This window comes from Dendropsophus ebraccatus, chromosome 6 (assembly GCF_027789765.1).
Source record: "Dendropsophus ebraccatus isolate aDenEbr1 chromosome 6, aDenEbr1.pat, whole genome shotgun sequence".
Taxonomy (NCBI): domain Eukaryota; kingdom Metazoa; phylum Chordata; class Amphibia; order Anura; family Hylidae; genus Dendropsophus; species Dendropsophus ebraccatus.
The window spans coordinates 54,962,380-54,984,103 of record NC_091459.1 but is presented as its reverse complement, the minus strand read 5'-3'; positions in this window follow the sequence as shown (position 1 = coordinate 54,984,103).

The following is a 21,724-nucleotide window of genomic DNA, read 5'->3' as shown; positions in this document are numbered from 1 at the left end:
TAGATCCCCAGAAAGCATGTGTGCTTCATTACCCAGCTTGCTTGCTGGTCTTCATTGTAAGTCGATGGTCACAGAGGTCACAGCAAGCAAGGGGTGAAGCATATTACATTAGTGATGGTCTGAACATTCAGACCATGACCAATCAAAACTTTTGACAAGTCTCTCTGACATCAAGGAAGGATTGGTCCGACAGCATCCAATAGTGAAAAAGTGGTAGTAGTTTATTCAAGCAACATACACCATAGCAACGTTTCGACCCAGCAGGGTCTTTGACAAAGACCCTGCTGGGTCGAAACGTTGCTATGGTGTATGTTGCTTGAATAAACTACTACCACTTTTTCACTATTGGATGCTGTCGGACCAATCCTTCCTTGATGTATTATGGTCTTTAACTGGGATTGAAGACCCTCTGGCGTGCGTCCGTCTTCTACAATACTAGAGGCATTTTCTACTAACCCAGGTGCTGTTGGACTCTTTGCTGTATGATAAGTCTCTCTGACATGTCAAAAGTTTTTGCAAATGACAGTGACACGTTAACCCTTTGGCGCAGCAGGAAATGTTGAGCAGTGACTTAGCGCACCATGCCATGCAGGTACGTCATGGCGATTTGGTGGGCTGAGAAGCAGAGCTCATGGAATCAGTGTCGGGAACCATCTGTTAATCACAGCCACTTGCACTGCAGCTGCTGAAACTGGTGCTGGCTTCAGTCTCGACAGTTCACCCCAGAGTTGCCATGGTCCAACGCCACAATGTATTTGCTCCACCTACAGAAGCCTTATGAGTATCAGACACAGGCTGGGTCTGACAATCTGATGTACTGCTGTGTACTACACTACCGATCAGATGATCACAGCGCTAATTCCCCTAAGGTGAGAAAAAAAGTGAAAAAAGTAACAATTGTTTAAGAAAAGAAACTAAAGTGTAAAAATATATTGTCCCTTTCCCAATAAAGCCCTACATTATTACAAAAAATTGGGGAGGGAATACATAATAGGTATCACTACATTCTGAATGTCCTGTAAAACTATAATGATTTTTATCTTGCTTGTTCGGTGTTAAAAAGAAATTACAAAAAAACAAAGCACTCCAGAATGAATCATTTTGGTCAATTTAACTCTCAAAAAGTAGAATAAAAAAAAGTACAGCTTATCCCTCAAACAATAAGCCCTCTGTCAGTATCTGTGATACTAAGAAGGCTTACAGTTTCTTAAGGTGCGTTTACACGTAACGATTATCGTGCGAATTTGCGCGATAGCGATCGAATTCGAACGATGATCATACGTGTAAACGCAGCGAACGATCAAACGACGAACGAGAAATTGTTCATTTTGATCTTTCAACATGTCATCAAATTTCGTGTAAACAGTCGTCGCGCGATAGTCCGGCCGCCCGCAGCCCCACCCGCCGCCGCTTCGACCGCCCTGCCCGCCCCGCCGCCGCAGCTACGATCGCTGAGCGGAGGGCCGGCTGCGAGTGGAGGGCCGGGCTGTGAGCGGGGGGCCGGGCTGCGGGCGGGCCGGGCTGCGGGCACGCGATCGCAAAACGATTTTTCCATACGATATATCGTACCGTCTAAACGCTGATCGTTATGAAAAAACTCCGACATCGTTAATCGTACAATCGGGCCAATTATTGTTTCGTGTAAACGCACCATTAGATGTTTATATTAAGCAAAATAAGATAATCATTAAAAAAAATCGGCCATTCCCTTAATGACCTCGGTGGCCCTCCTCTGTACCTGCTCCAGTTCAGCCATATCCTTCTTATATACAGGTGGTCTGACCAGTGATTTCAGTGATTTATAAAGAGGCAAAACTACTGTATGTTCTCATCTTTAGCATCTATACCTCTTTTGATGCATCCCATTATTTTATTAGCCTTGGCAGCTGCTGCCTGGCACTAATCACTAAAGTTCAGTTTACTGTCCACCAATACCCCCAGGTCCTTTTTGGCAGGAGTTTTAGGCTAGGTCCTCACTGCATTTTTGTTTTGAGTTTAGTGGATCCATTTTTAAATGTTAAGTTTGCATGTACATAAAAAAATGTGCTTAAAGAGGACCTGTCACCCCCCGTGCCAGGGTGACAGGCTCCCGACCCCCCATTAGAGCCCCCTATACTCACCTAATCCCGCCGGGTCCCGCTTCTGGAGATAGTCGGGTGACAGATATCAGCCGCTGCAGCCCGGCGCGCGCAATCCTCAGATGAGTCCAACACCCATAGAGAATGACAGGCGAGTCTGACGCTCCGTCATTCTCTATGGGTGTTGGACTCATTTGAGGAGCGCGCGCGCCGGGCTGCAGCGGCTGAGATCTCAGTCACCCGACCATCTCCAGAAGCGGGACCCGGCGGGATTAGGTGAGTATAGGGGGCTCTAACGGGGGGTCGGGAGCCTGTCACCCCGGCACGGGGGTGACAGGTTCCCTTAACAACAAAAAAATACCCATCCACTTCGATCTTTTTTTCCTATAATGGAAGTCAATGGAAAATGGATCCTAATGGATGGCATACAACTGCATCTGGTTTTTCCATCTGTTTTTGCATACATTTTTTCCCTAAGATGGGTAAATTAAATGGACAGCAAAAACACAGTGTGAACCTAGCCTTAGACAGTATTTTATTATTTAGCACATAACTGTACTTAATATTTCTACGGCCCAAGTGCACAACCTTATGAGTAGTAGTGAGAGAGGAATAGAGGAGCTGGGTGGATTTAGAGTACTTGCGGTATTAATCTTGACTTGATGAGGAGACGAATAACAGGAACGACACCCAGATGAGAGGATACTCCAGGCACTTGAGCAGACGGACAGCCAGGATCTGTTACAGCAGAGCACTAGGTCCACTCTTCTGAAGGTGAAGAGAGACAAACACACGACCTCCTTGCGTGGGAGCAGGGGCCGGAACCAGGGGCGGATTAACTTTACCATAGGCCCCGGGCTATTCACTTAGCCTGGGCCCCCCCACCCCACTGTAACTATGGCGGCACTAGCCTGGCGTTCATAGTACAGTATAGATAATGTCATGATGTCCTGATTTGTGCAAAATTGACATAAAAAAAAAATTTGATTTTTTTGCAAATCATGGCGGAAGTGTAGCCAGGAGACAGTACACCACTAAAAGTATAAGTCTTTTGGGTGGTCATGGGCCCCCTAGGAGCTCAGGGCCCCGGGCTGCCGCCCAAAACGCCCCTATTATAATCCACTACTGGCCGGAACTCAACAGCAAGGGGAAGTCACATGGTACTCCTGGCCAAAGCTCGACGGCCATTGGAGGAACCATGGTTACAGGGCACGGTCACGTGATCCTCAGCCTTTGCATACCACTGCACACAGTTAAACACATATACAATATACATGAACCTGAGAGAAATAGGGACTACATAGTCACAGTTACAGTGCAAATAGTTTCCAGAACAGGCATGGCTGTAATAGCAAAAATAAACTGACAGTGAGAAACAGACAGCGTGTTCTGGGACACTGCACTTACATTTATCCACATTAGGGTAGACTCACACACACTGGATCCGCAGCGTATTTCACGCTGCAAATTTGCAGTGAAATCCACTGCAGATCCCTTGCCTGTTAGTTTCAATCAGATTACATATGTATGTATGGGGCAGCCCCGCCAGCCGTCGCATACATTACCTGCTCAATGATCTGGCTTGTTTTGGGGGCTCCCGGCATCTGGACGTCCCACTCAGCTAATTAGTGGCTGCGGCGGGGCAGTGCACTTATTGGCTGAGCGGGATGTGCAGCTGGGAACCCCTGAAGCAAGCCGGAGCGTGGAGCAGGTAATCTATGCTCCGGCCAGTGGGGGGTTAAGGGGGCTGTCACGTACATACATATGTAATCTGATTGAAAATGACCCGCAAGGGTTCCCCAGCGGATCCGGTGTGTGTGTCTACCCATAAACTTCATTTGCCATTTCTCTTCCCAAGCCTCGAGCTTCCCCTTTACAGTATGTGGCAAAGGGTGAAATTTATCAAGCTGCTGTATGGTCAAATTGTAGAAAATGTCACTGCAAGTAAATATAGTAGTGTAGGGATTTTGTCTATAGAACTATGGGATTTATAATACTGTCTTAGGCTATGTTCACACTACGTAAAACCACGGCCGTAGTTCTCGCCGCGGAACTACGGCCGTAGTTTCGCGGGGTGGGACATAGCTTTATTTGCAATGGGATCCCGGCCAGAGCGTACACATATCGTTTGCGTAGCCTTATAATAGAAACGTCCTTTGGTACCCATAGCAACCAATCACAGACCAGTTTTCATTTTATCAGGGCTCATAAATATATAAAACCTGAGCTGTGATTGGTTGCTATGGGCAAGAGAGGACATTTCTAATATAAGACAGCTTGATAAATCTCCCCCTCCCCCATAAGTTCCATAGATGAAGTTAGAGCCCCTACTCTGCTATATTTACTTGCAGTGACATTCTCTGTAATAATGCCTTCCTATTTAAGAATAATTTGCCGGTTACACATTAAGTTGCAGCAAAATAACTTCCAATCTGTTCTAGAAAAGAAACCGCTCCTCATTAACGTAAATGCGGCATGCAGCCAAGGATCTGTGCCAAAACCTCCTCCACAGTTAAAACCATACTTTTATAGTATGGAGCTTTGATGAACAACCTCTCATAATTAAATGATGAGGATTGTCTATGGTGGGCAGGTCTTTCAGCTGAATTTGCACTTCTTGTACTGTTCAATTCTAGAATACTAATGAAGTTGCTTGCAAGCAACTTTACTATATATACTGCTTACAAAAAGTTAGGGATATCTGGCTTGCGGGTCATATTTCAGGATAACCCTAAAATGCCCTCGAACCCTTACAGGTAAACTTATTGTGACCCTCTCTAAACTTTTTAATGCACATGCCCAGCTGTTCATTGTTATAGAACTTTTTACACAACTTGCTGTTCTCTAAAAAGAAGCAGCTTGTCACTGGGTGCATGGTGAAGGTGTTACAGTGTACAGGGTTGGTGTGTCTAGTGGTGGTAGGGTATGTTCACACTGAGTAAAAGCGTCGGAATTCTGTGGTGGAGCCCCTGCCGCAGAATCCCACCTGCCTCAGTGTGTTATTGGGATGCTGCACGCACCTCTGCTCTCTGCAGCTGGTGCTACAGTGTACAGGGCAGGTGTGTCTAGTGGTGGTGGTGTTACAGCATACAGGGCAGGTGTGTCTAGTGGTGGTGGTGTTACAGTATACAGGGCAGGTGTGTCTAGTGGTGGTGGTGTTACAGTGTACAGGGCAGGTGTGTCTAGTGGTGGTGGTGTTACAGTGTACAGGGCAGGTGTGTCTAGTGGTGGTGGTGTTACAGTGTACAGGGCAGGTGTATCTAGTGGTGGTGGTGTTACAGTATACAGGGCAGGTGTATCTAGTTTGTGGTGGTGTTACAGTGTACAGGGCAGGTGTATCTAGTGGTGGTGGTGTTACAGTGTACAGGGCAGGTGTGTCTAGTGGTGGTGGTGTTACAGTGTACAGGGCAGGTGTGTCTAGTGGTGGTGGTGGTGTTACAGTATACAGGGCAGGTGTGTCTAGTGGTGGTGGTGTTACAGTATACAGGGCAGGTGTGTCTAGTGGTGGTGGTGGTGTTACAGTATACAGGGCAGGTGTGTCTAGTGGTGGTGGTGTTACAGTATACAGGGCAGGTGTGTCTAGTGGTGGTGGTGCTACAGTGTACAGGGCAGGTGTGTCTAGTGGTGGTGGTGTTACAGTATACAGGGCAGGTGTGTCTAGTGGTGGGGGTGTTACAGTGTACAGGGCAGGTGTATCTAGTGGTGGTGGTGTTACAGTATACAGGGCAGGTGTATCTAGTGGTGGTGGTGTTACAGTGTACAGGGCAGGTGTGTCTAGTGGTGGTGGTGGTGTTACAGTATACAGGGCAGGTGTGTCTAGTGGTGGTGGTGTTACAGTATACAGGGCAGGTGTATCTAGTGGTGGTGGTGTTACAGTATACAGGGCAGGTGTGTCTAGTGGTGGTGGTGGTGTTACAGTATACAGGGCAGGTGTGTCTAGTGGTGGTGGTGTTACAGTATACAGGGCAGGTGTATCTAGTGGTGGTGGTGTTACAGTGTACAGGGCAGGTGTATCTAGTGGTGGTGGTGTTACAGTATACAGGGCAGGTGTGTCTAGTGGTGGTGGTGTTACAGTATACAGGGCAGGTGTGTCTAGTGGTGGTGGTGTTACAGTATACAGGGCAGGTGTGTCTAGTGGTGGTGGTGTTACATTGTACAGGGCAGGTGTATCTAGTGGTGGTGGTGTTACAGTGTACAGAGCAGGTGTGTCTAGTGGTGGTGGTGTTACAGTATACAGGGCAGGTGTGTCTAGTGGTGGTGGTGTTACAGTGTACAGGGCAGGTGTATCTAGTGGTGGTGTTGTTACAGTGTACAGGGCAGGTGTATCTAGTGGTGGTGGTGTTACAGTGTACAGGGCAGGTGTATCTAGTGGTGGGGATGTTACAGTGTACAGGTTAGGTGAGTCTAGTGGTGTTGGTGTTACAGTGTACAGGGCAGGTGTGTCTAGTGGTGGTGGTGTTACAGTATACAGGGCAGGTGTATCTAGTGGTGGTGGTGTTACATGTGTACAGGGCAGCTGTGTCTAGTGGTGGTGGTGTTACAGTATACAGGGCAGGTGTGTCTAGTGGTGGTGGTGTTACAGTATACAGGGCAGCTGTGTCTAGTGGTGGTGGTGGTGTTACAGTATACAGGGCAGGTGTGTCTAGTGGTGGTGGTGTTACATTGTACAGGGCAGGTGTATCTAGTGGTGGTGGTGTTACAGTGTACAGGGCAGGTGTGTCTAGTGGTGGTGGTGTTACAGTGTACAGGGCAGGTGTGTCTAGTGGTGGTGGTGTTACAGTATACAGGGCAGGTGTGTCTAGTGGTGGTGGTGTTACATTGTACAGGGCAGGTGTATCTAGTGGTGGTGGTGTTACAGTGTACAGGGCAGGTGTATCTAGTGGTGGTGGTGTTACAGTGTACAGGGCAGGTGTGTCTAGTGGTGGTGGTGTTACAGTGTACAGGGCAGGTGTATCTAGTGGTGGAGATGTTACAGTGTACAGGTTAGGTGAGTCTAGTGGTGGTGGTGTTACAGTGTACAGGGCAGGTGTGTCTAGTGGTGGTGGTGTTACAGTATACAGGGCAGGTGTGTCTAGTGGTGGTGGTGGTGTTACAGTATACAGGGCAGGTGTGTCTAGTGGTGGTGGTGTTACAGTGTACAGAGCAGGTGTGTCTAGTGGTGGTGGTGTTACAGTATACAGGGCAGGTGTGTCTAGTGGTGGTGGTGTTACAGTGTACAGGGCAGGTGTATCTAGTGGTGGTGGTGTTACAGTGTACAGGGCAGGTGTATCTAGTGGTGGTGGTGTTACAGTGTACAGGGCAGGTGTATCTAGTGGTGGTGGTGTTACAGTGTACAGGGCAGGTGTGTCTAGTGGTGGTGGTGTTACAGTGTACAGGGCAGGTGTATCTAGTGGTGGTGGTGTTACAGTGTACAGGGCAGGTGTGTCTAGTGGTGGTGGTGTTACAGTGTACAGGGCAGGTGTATCTAGTGGTGGTGGTGTTACAGTGTACAGGGCAGGTGTATCTAGTGGTGGGGATGTTACAGTGTACAGGTTAGGTGAGTCTAGTGGTGTTGGTGTTACAGTGTACAGGGCAGGTGTGTCTAGTGGTGGTGGTGTTACAGTGTACAGCTTAGGTGAGTCTAGTGGTGGGGGTGTTACAGTGTACAGGTTAGGTGAGTCTAGTGGTGGTGATACAGTGTAGAGGTTAGGTGTGTCTAGTGGTGTTACAGTGAACAGGGTAGGTGTGTCTAGTGGTGGTGTTACATTGTACAGAGCAGGTGTGTCTAGTCAATACAGAACTGTCCTACACAGGGGCGTAGCTGGAATTCACGGGGCCCCATAGCAAAAAAATTTAAGGGGCCCCCCTCCCCTACACACGACACAAAGCACTATATATATATATATATATATATATATATATATATATATATATATACTTTACTGCTGGTGCACTGATAACCCCTGACCTCTGGGAGCTATTTTTTCTTTCCCACTTTATTGCCAGCTGGAGAACAGAGGTCAGAGGTTATCAGTGCAGTGTGTGGTTTTCCACTAGTGGTGTTACTGTTACATACACCCTTCGCAAAAGTCTGTACTTTTTGTGGTCTTATTATGATGAAAGTAGTATTAAGAGTTGGCCACCAGATGTCACTATTGTGTATTAGTGTATGGAAGTTGCACAGCTGAAGGATTGCAAAGGGTTATTTTGTTCATATGTTACCAGAATCTGTAGACCAGTAGGATTTCTGCCTTCTTCTTTCCTATCACCTCTCCTCTCTGTTCTTCTATCGCAATCTTTTCACCCAATCACAGCGCACCTTACATGTTGTAGAGGAAGTTAGTGCCATGGGTGGGGGAGGAGCAAGAGTCTTCTGTTTGGGGCGGTGTGGAGAAAGGGCGCAAACCGCTTTCCACAGCGGTCCTATCTGGGCCCTGGCCCTCTGCCATGTCCCCAAGTAGTCAGTTTTAGCCAGTACCCTGCATGGGTAGGACGCAGGACAGTACACTGTTACCAACCTTCTCACAAGTACCTATGCCAAGCACTATGCAGTGTTAAACCTCTCAGGAGAGGACTAGCCAAAAGATAACTTCAACCCACGCCGTGGACAAGGAGAAGTCACAGAGCAGGACAGTATCCACTATAGAGCCACAGAGCCAGGAACTGGTCCAGATAGAGCAAAGTTGCAGTAGCCTAGAAACTCTGTCTCGCAGGTGTCAGCAGGGAACCCTCAGCATTCCGCTCAACCCAGGCAACAAGGTCTGGGGCCTGTGTCACCCATTAGTACGGTTCGGCCAACTCTAATGGGCATAAGGTGGTGTGAAGACTGAAGTCAAAGGTCAATACACAGGCACAGGTGTTCTTCTTATTCTTATTCTATTCTACCTCATCCTCCAACATCCCAGCAGAGCACATTACTACATGGGTTGAGACTCTCACAGCATCCTCCTCTCTGCTACTCTACCTCAACACAACTCTACTGACATGACCATCTCCTACACTGCACTTATCCTACAGATCTGGTTGTCCAATGTTCAAGTCTTTATTGGAACTTTGTCAAGTGTATGTCAGAGACCATCTGTATTACCTTTTGCACATTAGCAAGTAGTAAACTAACTCAACGTTACTCCAAAAGTCTGTGGTCATTCATCACCACCTACACAGCATACACACCGCAACCTTGGGACACTTCCCCTTTTTGTGGGTGGCCGGTCCTAATATCCGGGAGGGTGATTATACTGCTCTGGTTACCTGTGACTACATCATCCGTGACTACATAATCCAAAGGGACCCGGTAGAAACCCGGCAGGACACTGACCACAGGGGACAAGGGTTCAACCGGACTTACACACTAAAAGCAGGCATGCCATCACACCTGTGTGCCCACCTGGCACTGGCATCATGTGACAACCCATTAAGCTTCGGCTGTATCTCGGCCATCCACCACAGGAGTGGTGTCACACTACAACACCTAGCAAGTGATCACACCGGAGGAACACCACAAGGGAAGCAGAGATCTTTTGTTTGTTAACCCTTTTTTTGTGTTGCAAATTGGGTCACTAACACACTGCAGTACATAGGGATTAAGCAGAAGGACACATGCTTTTACCTTCTCTCTCCCCCCCCCCCCTGCGGGCCCCCCTCCTGCACGGGCCCTATAGCAACTGCCTACCCTGCCTCTATGGTAGCTACGCCACTGGCCCTACAGTTTGAGAGTGGTACAGTGACAAGCCCACACTACTTCAATAACATCAGTAATCCAGTCATTGTGCCTCTGAATGAACAACACAGGCCTAATCTCAACTTCATTGAGGACAATGCTCCAGCTCATCAAGGCCGCATCATTAGGGAATGACCACTGGAGACAGAATGACCTCACATGGAGTGGCCTGCAGTTTCTCCAGACTTGAATCCCATAGAAAACCTATTGCTATGTAAAGGCTAGTAACTCTGTACCGCAGAACCTTTAAAGACCTGAGGGCCACTTAAGAAGAATGGGATGCCATGCCTCAGCAGAAACTTGTGAACAGAACATTGTAAAGCTGTAATTGATGCTCAAGAGCAACATGACAAGTTACTGAGACACTGACATTTTGTTGGGGTATACCCACCACTGTTATTGTTTTTTGTTTAAAGGGAACATGGCGGCACATGTAAACAGCCCCCTGACTGGTTGATTCTACACTCTGTAATGGCAGGAGAGGTCAAGTTGCTGATAATCTCACTGTGATTCATCCTTCCAGCATTACAAAGTGCAGAAAGGGACAGGGACATTATTTACATTAGTTGTCTCAGAAGGGAGGGGAAATGAAAAAGAGACGGAGTGAACAGCTCACACACAGTAATTTGTGTCTTCAGCAAAAAGCAGCAGCTCAGAATTGATGGAAGGAGACAGAAAAGATAATAACAAGTATAAAAGGAATTCCTAGTCTCCAGGAGGGGGGGGGTGATTTAACATGTATTTTACCTAACCGGATAACCACTTAAACATTAGAACATCTACTATGTACCCTATATTGGAAAAGAAAATGGTTGCAACTGCAATTTTAGCAGAAGCCAACAAAAATAGGCAAACATAAAACTTTATAGATACTGAATTTGATTTTCAATGCTTAAAGCATAGATACTGTTGTACACTAGTCAGAATCATTGCATAGGCTCTAATAGTCCGGCCATTTAACAAAATTCCACAGCTTGCAGAGGCAAACAAGACAAACAACCATTACTTACCTCTTCCCGTGTACACGAAGCACTGGTTTACAGGCTCCGGGGCCCCCGCCAGATGGCATTTGCCCATTCCTGCTGATGTTACCGTAGTTAGTTGTGATAGTTTGTTATGTCCTCCCTTCTTCCTGCTAGATGGAATTTTTTAAAATGGCCAGACTAATGGCCAACTTTTGGGTTTTGTTTTTTTCCATCTACAGGGCCATGTAAGGGCTTGTTTTTTTCAGGAACAATTGCAATTTGTAATGGCACCTTCATTTATTGGGTGAAACTTGTTTGTGGGTTCCATGTTTAAGCAATGCACTTTACTATAAAACTGTGCTACAATTTTTATATATGTTGTATATGTTATATTTATTCTTTAGGTCAGTCCGATTATAACGATACCCATAGCTTTTACATAGCTTTTCTTATACTTTACAATTCTTAAAACAGTTAAGGGTTTTTGTTTTCAGAAATAATTATGAATAAAATGGCCCTATTGCGACTCCTATAACTGTTTTATTTTTTTACCAACGGGTCCATGATCCATGATCTCTAGCTTTTATAATTACCATATTGGTGTAGATGGGAGGTTTTTTTTTATATTACTTTTTGTTACTTTTTTCTGATATATAATGTGACAAAAACTAAGCAACTCTGGAGCTTTTTCCCTCTTTTCATTTACACTGTTCAAGGTGCAGAAACAATGTTGTTATACAGTGATCCCTCAAATTATAATGGCCTTAAGATACAATATTTTCAACATACAATGTTCCTTTTTGGACCATCGTAACTTGAAACTCGACTCAACATACGATGCTACAGTCAGGATCTGCAGCACATATGTAAAAAAAAAAAAAATGATCGACCAATAAAAGTGGCCATTTTACTAGTAAAATCCCAGTATTAGTAAAGTGAATGCACTGATTGGCTGTCTGGTATCTCCTCCCTACAGTACAGTGTGATACTACATGTCCTGTACGGCTCTTTACCTGTGCCAGGATGAGCTGCTCCTTTGAGGGTTCCATTTTTTTTTTCTGGGACCCTACGGGACCTGAAAATGCTTCTTTCCTCTACATAGAAAATCATTTACAGCTTCCAGTCACTCTTTCTGACTGTTGTATGTAAGGACTTTCTTCATCCATATTAGTTTTCTGTTTCCTCTTTTTCTTTAAATTAAATTTTTTTTTCTCATTTTGGGAAGACATTTCGGTAGTTCAGAACCAATTACCAGTTTTCCATATAGTTTTTGTCTCCACATACAATGGTTTCAACATACAAATGTTGTCCTGGAAACAAATAATATCGTATGTTGAGGGACCACTGTATTTTAATAGATTGGACAATTGCGCACACTACAATACCAAATCAGTTTTTTTATTTACTTTTTATATGTTTTATGTATAAAATGGGAAAGGTGGTGATTTCAACTTTTGTGGGGAGGAGCTTTGTGATATTTTTAAAAACATTCCCCCCCCCCTCCCCCACACACACACTTTTTTAAGTCCCCCTAGAGGACTATTACAAGTCACAGCATTGGTCAGTAATATCGACGCTCTTTTCATAGAGCCTGCCTAAGGCAGACTCTATGACCAGCCTGCCGATCGTAAGGTAATAATTTTTTTTATAACACTTTATTTATTTTCATATTTAATATAACATATGAACATACCACAAAGTAGTAAAGTTGCATGGAGCAAACAATGCTAAGCGTAAATATACAAAACTGTATAAACAACAAGGGGGAGAGGGGGGAGGGAGGGCAAAAAGGGGGGGGTAAGGGTAAAGGAGAGCTTGGAAAGGGAAAATGGGTAAGGGAAAACAGGTCGGAGAGATGAGGAAGGAGCATGGGGTAGTAGGTAAAGGGGAGGAAAGAACAGTAAAACAGAAAATACAATCAACAAGTAGTACTTAGTTCCAGCTAAAGCCTAAATAAGTCTAGTAAGGTACCAAAGACGAGACACCTAATATAGATGCACCTACATGGTCTCCTAATTAAACAATTCGGGTAACCTCGACAGTGCTGGGGCAGAGCCACTCGTCGGCCAGTGCTCCCAGTTTTTCAAAAAGGTATCATAATTGCCCAATCTACGTGCTACAAGGCCTTCCAAAGTGTGATTGTGGTTAACCGTGTTCAGAATAGCAGCAACATCTGGAAGTTTAGCTGATTTCCAGTGTTGAGCTATAGCAGTTCTAGTAGCAGTTAACATGTGAAATATGATGGTCAAGTGAGACATAGTCAAATTTTCCAGACCTAACGAGAGGAGCGCCACCTCCGGTCCCCAGGGAACTGGAAAGGGCAGGAGGGCAGAGATTTCAGTATATACCAGGGTCCAAAGGGGTTTTAAGACAGGACAGGCCCACCAGATATGAAATAAGGTACCGACTAGGTGTCCACACCTCCAACAAATTGGAGAAGATTGGGGGTATATCTTAGAAAGCCGGTAAGGAGTGTAATACCACCAGTATAAAAGTTTTCGAGAGGCTTCCAAATGGTTAGCACACCTGGAAACTCTATAAGGTAATTGGAACACAAATTTCCACTGAGAAGCAAGGAATGTCATTCCTAAGTCAGTTTCCCACCTAGTTTGGAATGGGAATTGTTCAGGTACCGTAAGTGATATAATGTTAGTGTAGGCTCGGGATATCCCCTTCGTATTTTGTGTTGAGTTATGAAAGAAGGCTTCATAGGCAGTTGAAGGAGAGTCCCAATCCCACTTAAGGGTGGACAGGAGGTGGCGCAGCTGTAAATATTTGAAAAAATCTCTATTGGGGAAAGAGTATTTAGATACAATAGAGTCAAACGGTAGAAGGGACCCATTATCATGAATATCCTCTAGGGTGCGGATACCAGCCGCTACCCAGGTACCAAAATCTGCGTCATTCAGCACTGCTTGTATAGCAACTATAGGTAGGTCTTTCAGACGGAGAGGGCACAAGAGTTTGGTGGGGTTAGCCGCTACCCACAGCCTAGCACCTGCTGAAATTGTAGGTGATATGTGTTTTTTAGGAACAGCAGCAGTAAAATGAAGGGACCACAACCAAGTATGCATGCTAGGGGTGTCCACCAATTGCGCTTCTATATCCACCCACTGGGGCGAGGCATCTGTATGCCACCTCCATGTCTTAATTTGGTCTAGAACGGTTGCCCTATAGTAAGAGAGTAGGCAGGGACATCCCAGGCCGCCCATGTGTTTTGGCAAATAGAGCACAGATGCCGGGACCCTAGGCTTGGAGTGTTGCCAAATAAAAGACATGAGAGTAGATTGTAATTTACGGATAATTGGGAGGAGTAAAAGTACTGGTAAGTTTCTAAAAAGGTACAGGATTTTAGGGAGCAGGATCATTTTCGCAGCGACTATGCGGCCAAGCCAGGAGACGGGGAGTAATTTGTAACTGGTTATATCTTTAGAGAGTTGGGACATTAAAGAGGTAAAGTTAAGCAATATTAATTTATTAGGGGACCTAGTGAGAATGATGCCTAGATAAGTTATGTCACCTGAGGACCATTGGAAGGGGTAGAGTTGTTGGAGAGATGTCTTAAGGTCCGGAGAAACGTTGATGTCCAAAACTGTAGACTTAGTCACGTTCAATTTGTAATAACTCACATGACTAAATGATGCAATTATGGACATAACTGTTGCCAAGGAAGTAAGGGGATCAGTAATAGAGATAATGACGTCGTCGGCGAATAAACCGATGCGATGTTCATGTTGATTAATAGATACCCCTTCGAGATGTGGGGATAATCTGATGTGCTGGGCAAACGGCTCCATTACAAGGGCAAATATCAGGGGGGACAAAGGGCACCCCTGGCGGGTGCCATTGGTTATTGAAAATGGGGAGGACAGGGATCCATTAGTGAAAACTTTCGCTGTGGGTTTGGTATACAGTGCCATTATAGCTGTGATGAATTTAGGGGGGAAACAGAAGTGTTCTAATACGGATTGTAAGTATCCCGAGTGCACTCTGTCGAAACGCCTTCTCCGCGTCCAGAGATAGGAGCAGAGAAGGCGCTCGACCAGCGCATACTTTGGAAATAATGTTGAGGAATCGGCAAGTGCCGTCAAGGGTCTGACGACCCTTAACGAAGCCCACCTGGTCTTTGGCTATTATTACAGGTAGTATATCTTTTAGCCTGGTGGCTAGTAATTTGGCATATAATTTAAGATCGCTGTTAAGCAAGGAGATGGGTCTAAAATTAGCTGGGGTTACTGGGGCTTTCCCCGGTTTAGGTAGGGTGATCAAAATGGCTTCTAACATCTCCCCTGGGGGCCGCACACCCGCCGCGAAATCATTGAAAAGTTTTGCCAGTAAGGGGACTAAGAGCTCACCATGAATTCTGTAGAATTCATTAGAAAGGCCGTCAGGAGTCAGGGAAACCGATTGGTCAGTGACAGGTACTACTCTTATCACTGTCATTTAAACACATTGCAATCACACCGTTTAAGAGATTAGTGGCAGGTGGCAGCTTCTGAACTTGCTTCATAGTTTCATAGCAAAAGCAAAGAATACATTTATGCCACGATATGTGAAAGCCGAGGCATCTGTGGCATAAATGTATGCCACGGCCATACATTTAAGGGGTTAAAAGATTTCCGCTTGCTGTCAGTGAATGTCAACACTCTTGTTTATTGAATGTCAAGGCTCTTGTTTATATTTAAAGGCTGAAAACAAGCACATACATACTACTAGCAAACTAGTATATATACATTACATACATACTAGCACATATGCTGCCATCTAAGACGTTGATGCATTGCAAAGTGTAGACAATGCTCTGTGATGGTGCGTTTACATGGAACAATTATCGTTCGAATTTTCGCAATAACGATCGCATTTAAGCGATAATCGGCTCGTGTAAACACAGCGAACAATGAAGCGACGAGCGAGAAATCGTTCATTTTGATCTTTCAATGTGTCCTCAAATCGTCGTTGGTCGTCGTTCGCAAAAAATTTGCAGATCGCTTTGTGTAAACATTCTTTCACCGATTCACCCTATGTGTGACATAGGCTTAAGCAATCTTAAAATGATTGCAATTTTTACAAACCATATATCGTTCCGTGTAAACGCTGATCGTTATAAAAAACACATCGTTATTTTGAAATCGTTAATCGTTCGATTGGGCAAATTATCGCTCCGTGTGAATGCAGCATATGCTACACTGTATGAGACTATAAACAAGCGCTTCATTGGAGGAATGGTTAAATCTCTGCACCAATGTAACATACAACTGACTCCATCTTCAATTTTAAAAACAAATGAAACTGTTCATTAATGCAGAGAAATGCTGAAATAATGTAGGCAGAGGGCAAGCTAATGGAAAAGCAATATGTAATGTGGGCTTTGCCTAACAATCTGAAACTAACCAGCAGATAATAGGATCAGCCGTATGATTTACATATGTTTTCCCGTATTGCTGCGATTCATTAAAATAAACATAAACATTTGTGTATAGAATCAGGTGATGATCGGCTCGTACTTATCTCAAGGGGCGCAGAATAACAGCTTATGCACCTGCCACCTAATTCAGTCGGAAACCTGACAGTTTCTAGATGTGGGGCAGCATAATGAAGTTCATTCAAGCTGTCACTGAAGTCAATAACTTATCCCCAACTGCTTTTGTCTAAGATGAGGTTGTGCCTCTGATCGGACAGAGGTACTTATTCAAGAGAAATTTATTTTCAATTGCAACCCCTAATACCACTGGCACATGCCTGGCTTTGACATAGGCTTTGGCTCAGGGCTATACTATTGTGAAAGTTAGTACCCATTGTATGTGGTCTTTGATCTGACAAAGCCGCTTAACAAGCTGGTTAAGGACTGTTCCAGATAACAGGTGTGTCCTTTGAGGACACACAGACATTTTTCAACTAGACTATGGGACAAAGTCAATAAGTATCTACATTTGTATACTTGAGTTGTTTAGGGTGATTTATGAAGAACACCAGATTTGCTTGTGTTTCTATCTGCCTCCTGCTCTCCCTGTGAAGCTTAGTATCTCTGTGGTGCTAGCCTAGACTTTTGTTGGTATAGAGTACTGAAAAAATTTTTAAAAAATATCCGGCCACAGGACTAATAAAATGTGAAATAACAATAAGATCCATATGTTCTGCTCAGTGTTTGGCCAGGAACACCCTAAGAAGTAGGATTACATGTTCAATATCCAGTAATTTATTAGCATTAAAAGCCATGAAAGTTATGGTACATGTGAAAGCAATCTTACTGCTTTAGTTCTAATGGTATAAAAACAAACAAACAAACAAAAAAACTGATAAGAGTAGCACACTAACAGAATAACAGAAAAATTAAGGTGAAAGCAGCAAGGTCACTGTTGAAAGACCAATATGTAATTGTGTAAGGATACAATTGTATGTGATTTAAATGATAACTGATTTGGGAAATGCTTCATATAGAATCTTTATGTAACTAAAGCAACATTGTAATAGCTAAAGTAAAAACACCTATTAGGCCCTAGGGGTATTATCCCACATTTCAAAGAAATACAAGAACCAAAGAAAAAATGAAACAGATATGGAATAAAATTACACAATATTTTTTATTTCACAACTCAAAATAAAAAAAAACAAACAAAAGGTAATAAACAACTACTGTATAAAGGACATGTAAATCACAAGTGATAACTTTGTCACAGCAGAAAAGATAATACAGGAGAGGTTCCCCTCTGAAACATAATATTCATAAATGCGGTTCTTAGTGAATTCAGCCGGCGTATGGTCTTCATAACAACCTCCCCCCCCCCCCAATATATACAAAATATATCAGAAAGACTAGCTTAGTAAGTGTCACCTGCTAGGTTGTTCCTGGTGACGCCACCTCTATGGTGGTTGGTCGGTGGTATATTGCTCAGCCGATTAGGATGTAGTCGTCACGCCAGTGCTGGTTCAGCACACAGGTGTGATGATATACCTGCTTTGAGTGTGTGGCTGGCTATATTGATCCTCAATGGTTGGTGAAATGCCGGGCTGTGATGGGTCCCTCCGGCTCTTATCACAGTGGTCTGAAGTCGAGAGATGACCCACCAAGACTATTGGTACCGCCACCCACAGAAAGGGGAAAATGACCCAAGGACGGTGTAGCCTGTGTGTATAGGTGCTGGTGCAATTATCACTGAGTCCCAGTAGAATAAATACACTGATCTCTTATAATACAGGATAACGAGTGACTTCAGAGATACAGACTTGCGTTCACTGAATCTGTGCTGAGAGATGCTGAAGTGGTGAGGTAGAATAGCAGTGCTGGTTTAGTTGAGTCAAGTAGAGAGTTCAGAAGAGTGGAGAGGAGTTTGTTGGGAGAGCCCCAACCCAGTTTAGTAATGTGCTCTGCCGAAACATGTAAGAAGAGATACTTGAAGATACTTGAGAAGAGAAGAATACTTGTGCCCGTGTTCCGACCCTTGTCGCTATAAACCACCTTCTGCCCTGCAGTGTCGGGGTACCTGTCCTATGAGGGTCACACAAGCCCCAGTCTTGGTTACCTGAGTTGAGCAAAGTGTCCGAGTGTGTCCCGGTGTCACCTGTGCTGCAAGATAGAGTACGTAGGCCTTGGATATGGCTGCTTTGCACTATCCAGGTCATTTCCTCTGTCTAGGATACCGCCCTGCTCTTTAAAGAGAGGTTCTCGGCGTGGGTTGGGGTGTTCTCTGACTTGTCCTCTTTAGTTGTTTAGCACTGCATCTTGTCTATAGTGATAACTTTTGAAAGGAAAGTCTCTGTGTTCTACATACGTGTGCCCACTACCACAGCTGGTCTTTCCCGGACAGGGAACCTTGCAGAGCCAGGCCCTGGCTAAGTACAGCAGGGATGCCTGGTCTGTGTGTGTCCTACTCCTCAGAGAATCAGAGGGAAACTAACTAGATGACACCAAATTTCCTCTCCCCATGTGACTACTTCCTACAGGGTGTATGTAACAGCATCTGTGAGTGGTGGAGACGAGAGTGTGCAGAAGAGAAGAGAACAGAGATAGGTAGGAAGAAAAGAACATGTTTTTCATTGGTACACAGAGTTACAAAATACAACAGTAACCCTTGAATGACTACAGCTGTGCAATATACTAAATAATACATAGTGACATCATGTGGTGAAACCTGAGAATGCAACTTCATTACCACTTCACTCTACGGTACAGGGCTTTTACGACAGGTGCCCATACTAGAAACACCCGTGGAGGAACACAACAGTAAGGCCTGGTATCAACAGCCAGTGGTTTAGAACAGCCAAAGCCTTCTGCTCCTCGGAGCTGAACCTCCCTCCCTTCCCAGACATGGGGTGGGCGGGACTAAGTCAAGTTAATCAAATGCAGAAGAAACCAATGTCTAATAGCTTCAAAGTGACTCTGCAATATACAGTTGCCTGCGCACAATGATTAGGAACTTCCCGCCTCATCCCTTCACATCTTGGAAGTAAGTGTAGGGGAGCAGAAAGCTTCAGCCCTTCAAAACCCTTTTAAAAAATCTTAATGAATACTTTAAAGATGTCAATCAAGCAGTGTGGGTGACCACTGTGGTTGAGTGTCTTAAAGCTACATATGTATTTTATAGGCTTGAATTGCTCTACTGTGATTTTGTAATATTTTATACTGATCTACCATGTTTTTCACCAAGATTGTATTTATATCTAGTATGGATCTAGTATGGCTAGAAGGGAAAGGAAGGAGCTTGCCCTAAGTCTGCCTCTCCTCTGAGAGGAACAGAAAGGGCTCAGTAGTATGGTGCACAGCCTGCTGAAGAGAGGATCACACTAGCCTCTTTCCTGGATAAAGTTAGAGTCCCAGGATAACCTGGGGAAATGTCTGCTCCTGAGTACAGAGTCTGGGTCATAATTTAAACTTGGTTCCACTGGTGAGCCAGGGGGTGAAAGTCTAAGGGTACTATTACACGAAACGATAATCGGACGAATCGGGCCGATTCAGCCGATTATCATTCTGTGGAATAAATACAACGATCAGCCGATGATCGTTGTCATTGGCTGATCATTGATATAGGATTGAACCTATAATTGTCGGGCGCCGACCTCGCATCGCTGCGTGTAATAGCGGTGCACGGCCAGCGACTGACGATTTACCTATCCAGGCTGCAGGGCTCCTCTTGCGGTCTTCTCCCTGGGTCCCGTGCACTCCAGCGGGTGGGACCCGGGGAGAAGACCGCAAGAGGAGCCCTGCAGCCTGGACAGGTAATGTATAAAGTAAAAGCATGGGCTGCAAGGACATCGGTATGATGTCCCTGCAGCCCTTGTTAAACGATAATCGGGCCGTATTAATAGGCCCAGTAAACGAGCGCTGATCTAGCAGATCGGCGCTCATTTACAGTTATTTTTGGGTCTTCATCGGCCCGTGTAATACTACCCTAAGCTAATGAAGGAGAGTGAAACAGAGTCTAGGAGGAGAAGCTGTAAAATAGCCCCTGAACATTACCCTTGGACATTGTCTTCCAGTCAGGTTTAGGACTATGTGGCTGCCAATTCATAGGACTTCTAAACCTGCAACCCATAGTGGGGAGCTGTAGCATCATCTTTTGTGAGTAGAGACTTTTGCACAAGCTCAGGTATAAAAAAAAACCTTTTTGCAACGCTGCTTGCTTGTCCACTTGGATAAAAAATCTTGCACACATTTATTGAAGTGTAGGTGAATATGAAGAAAGACAAAAAACACACAAAAAAGTTGCAGAGAAAAGACTTAGAAATCAAATGTAATATTCTCATTTAAACCTGAGGAGGCTCTTCATTTGAAACTCCAATACACCTCCAATTTGCTTTTGGTATTTAAAGGGAAACGCCAGTAAAAAACATTTTCTTTCAAATCAACTGGTTTTAAAAAGTTATATAGATTTGTTGTGTGTAATTTACTTCTATTTAAAAATCTCAAGTCATCCAGTACAGTCTGACACAGTACTCTCTGCTGCCACCTGTGGTACTGGAAGACTGGAGATTTATAAATAGAAGCAAATTACAAATCTGTATAAGTTTATGACACCAGCTGATTAGAATTTTTTTTTTTTGCTGGACTGTACCTCCTTACTTTAAACTCATTCCTTAAATCCTTGTGTAAACACACTTTAAAGCGACTCTGTACCCACAATCTATCCTACCCAAACCACTTGTACTTTTGGATAGCTGCTTTTAATCCAAAATCTGTCCTGGGTCCGTTTGGCAGGTGATGCAGTTATTGTCCTAAAAAACTACTTTTAAACTTGTAGTGCTGTGTCAAACTGCCATAGCCTAGAGTATCTGTGCCCTAACCTTGCACCACCAATCCGTCCCTCCTCCCCACCCTCTTCATCATTAGGAATGCCACTGGCAAGATCCTATTCCTTTCCTATTCCTCTGCAGTAAACACTGCACAGGTGCCTTAACGATCCAGCCCATATGCAGTGTTCACACAGCTGATGAATAGGAGAATACCTGCTTGGGGCATTCCTAATGATTAATTAAGAAAAAGCCATACTATAATGCACATTAACCATCACCATGTATCTCAGTACCTGTTTAGTGAGCTTTATTCCATGTCATCCTGCTTTCCTAAAAAAAATAGAATTTGTCTTATTGTTGTATAATAATTGAACACTGAATTTTTTTACCCCCACTTCTACATTACATAGCCTTGTGATACACCAATCAGTCATAACGCTAAAATCCCTAGTCTAATATTGTTTAAGTCTAAATTATGCTTCCTACACAGCTTAGCCCCAAGACTTTGATAATGCTGTATAGAAAAAAAGACATCTGGTGGTTGTGAGAATAAATAGGAGCATTTTTAACCTGGGTTTGTGAAGTTAGGAAGAAAAGGCCGGGTTACGGAATGGTCGGTCTCTGCCCGGATCATCCTGGATAATCTTTCCAGCCGCAGAGCTCTGATGCGGGGTGCATCATAGCTTCCCATAGCACACAGTGAAGCGAGCGTCCGGAGCCGCTCGCTTCACTGTGTGAACTGACAGGGTTTCCTA